This window comes from Alligator sinensis, unplaced genomic scaffold (assembly GCF_000455745.1).
Source record: "Alligator sinensis unplaced genomic scaffold, ASM45574v1 scaffold961_1, whole genome shotgun sequence".
NCBI classification, from domain to species: domain Eukaryota; kingdom Metazoa; phylum Chordata; order Crocodylia; family Alligatoridae; genus Alligator; species Alligator sinensis.
Window position 1 is genome coordinate 769,913 of NW_005842737.1, and position 3,037 is coordinate 772,949.

The 3,037-nt window shown below is 54.5% G+C and overlaps 1 long non-coding RNA gene across 2 annotated transcripts in view; it reads right to left on the bottom strand.

The window, feature by feature from the left end:
* The window catches only part of LOC112552039, a 3,422-nt gene extending 987 nt beyond the window's left edge, over positions 1–2,435 (bottom strand). The window contains exons 1-4 of one of the 2 annotated variants that reach the window (XR_003096387.1): positions 2,282–2,435; positions 2,034–2,166; positions 1,272–1,343; positions 339–381 (exon numbers count right to left, since the gene is read on the bottom strand). This is a non-coding gene — a long non-coding RNA (uncharacterized LOC112552039). Of the gene's footprint in view, positions 1–338; positions 382–772; positions 1,344–2,033; positions 2,167–2,281 lie in introns of those variants that run through there. The other variant, XR_003096386.1, reaches the window with a different exon arrangement.
* Between the last annotated feature and the right edge of the window lie 602 nt (positions 2,436–3,037).

The following is a 3,037-nucleotide window of genomic DNA, read 5'->3' on the forward strand; positions in this document are numbered from 1 at the left end:
CCTCAGCAGGCAGCGTGGCTTTCCTGTCCTCCACATCCCCCTAGGGGGGCACCAACAAAACGCCCCCCTAGCGGGGGAGGGCAGGAAAGCCACGCCTTTTCCCAACTACTGCTGCTGCTGCACTACCACAAGCAAAACAACACAAACATCACCCCAGCCCACACCCCCTCTGCAGCACCCTCAACACCCACCCCACCTCAAACAACACACACAGCATCGACACACAACACACAAAAGCCAACACCGCGAAACACAAACACCACACCCGCACCAAAACACCCACATGCAGCTCCCCTCCACCACACACACAAGTAGCCTGCAAAAATTTTATTGCACACCAAAGTGTCGCAGCAAGACATCTGCTCCTCTTCCAGCAGCCACCTGCAAATCATCAAAGCCAGCAGTCAGCAACCCAAAATGTCTTCCGTCCCAAAAAGCACCCTCAACACCCACCCCACCTCAATCAAACCGCAAACATTACACCAAAGACACCAACAAGCACAGCACCACCATCTCAAGCAACTCACCGTGCCCCACAGCCACACACCTACACTCCACCCACAGCCAAACAGCCTACACTACAAGCACATACCACAGGGACACCCCAAAACCCTACCAAACCACCCCCCCAAACACCCACCCACCCACCTATACAACCCACATCCCCCACCTATCACCACTCTCCACCTCCAAACCCCACCCATGCCCACCACAACCATCACACTCCACGTTCTGGCATCCACACAAGGCGCTGCCTCAGCTACTCCAACGCCCAACTGACAAACCGCCAGCCACATGTGGCACTCTGCCCCCAGCCCCAACAACCAGCACACAGCAACTCATCTCCACCTCCTACAAAACCACGCCGCTCAGAAAACACCCGCACCGCACCCTCCAACCACACCCACACCACATCACATCCGTCACACAAACAATACCTGGAACCCTCACCCAACCACCTGCCCCTCACACTGCACCCACCAACCTAACCTCCCTTTCTCTATGCCCCCCTTGCAAAAAGCACGACAACCAACCCCCCCAACACCGCATTCCAACAACAGCACCACACCACACACTTTGCTAACTCTCACAACAACCCACACAGATCAAAACACTCCCACCCCACAATGCACACTCCAGTCAGAATACAGATACCTGACACAACCACTCTCTAACATCCAACTGCATACGCACCACTCACAGCCACCACACCACACTCACCACCACAGCACCCTCCACACCCACCAGCCAACATAAAAAGCACAACTTACCTATTCAACAATCTCACAGGACCGCTCCAAGCGCACATGGCACCCATCGCCTCCTCACCGAACTGGCACAGCCTGCGACACAAGAGACACATTACAACCCCCCCCCAACCCAGAACTAAACACAACAATCACCCTAACAAACATCCACCCCTCCCAACTCCACCCACAACCCACCCAACTACAGCCATCCCCAACCCCTAAACAACACAACACCATCCGCACAACACCCAAGGCAACCACCCACGACGTACTGCAACCCAAACCACCCTTTTCCACAACACTGTCAAAAAAGCAAATTCATCACGCTGCATAAGAGGCTTGGTTTCAATTCTGCAAAGCAGGACACAGGCACTACTGCACCTCCAGCAAAAGCCTACAAGACACAGCACACCACCAGCACCCGTGTCCCCTCCACCACCAAAAACAAAGACAACACACAAACACAACACAAAAGACACAGCTCCCAGAACCAAAAACAAGCCTCCGCAGCACCAACCAGCCAAACAGGCAAAATGGTAAACTGCCTCCCCTAGCCTCAACACACAACAAACTGACCAAAGTCCCACACCCCACCCCACACACACAGACACCCCTACAGCCCCCCCAAACAATCCAACACATCAAACCTTGAAAGCCATGCCCACTGCACTCCAAATACATGCAACCACAAAGTACCAGCCAAAACAACACCACAACCTCAACATCACACCCACCATCCACCAACTGCCCAGGCCCAACAGCCCCCACCTCTCCAAACCATACCTTGCTTCCACACCACCAGACACCATCTCCTTCTCAGCCCCTACGACATCCACTGGCCAACCTGCGAGCCACATCTGCGACGCCTCTTCCTCGGTGCCCCAACACCCAGCATGCAGGAACTCACCTCCGCCTCCTACAAAGCAGGACACTTTTAGCCAACTGCCACCCTAGCTATCCACACCCACCCCCACTCTCCACCTCCCAACACTACAAACCCCACCCACGGCCACCACAAAAACCATACTCACCAGTCCACGGAAATCCCCACAACCGACCAGCTCAGCTACTCCAATGCACAGCCAACAACCTTCACGCCACATCTCCCACTCCTCTTCCGCTCTGCCCAGCAAGCAGCAGCAAGCAACTCACCTCCACTGCCTACAAAACAAGACACTTGACAAAACCCCCACCCCTGCACACCACCACACCCTCCAACCACACCCACACCTGATCACTCAAACAATCACTTTGAACCCTCACTCCACCACCTGCACCTCACACCCCATCCAGTAACCTAACCTCCCTTCCCGTACACCCCCCTTGCAAACAGCACGGCAACAACCCCGCCTCCCACACCCCATTCACACAACCACCCCACACCACCACGCCACACACGACACCAACCATCCAAACAACCCACACAAACAAAACCACACCCAGCACACAACCCACACGCCATTCAAAATACAAACACCACCCCAAAGCAGTCTCTAACATCCAACTCCATACACCCAACCCCCAGCACACCACACTCACCACCAGCCACCATGCAACACAAAAGGCACCCCTTACATATTCTACAACCTCACAACATACCTCCAAACGCAGATGGCAACCATCACCTCCTTACCAAACTGACACATGCTCCAACACAATAGACACATTACATCCCCCGCACCCCCCAACCAGACACAAACAAAACCATCACCCCAAAAAACATCCACACCTCCCAAGTCCACCCACACCCCACCAAACTATACCCCCCCCTCTCCTTAACACCAAGC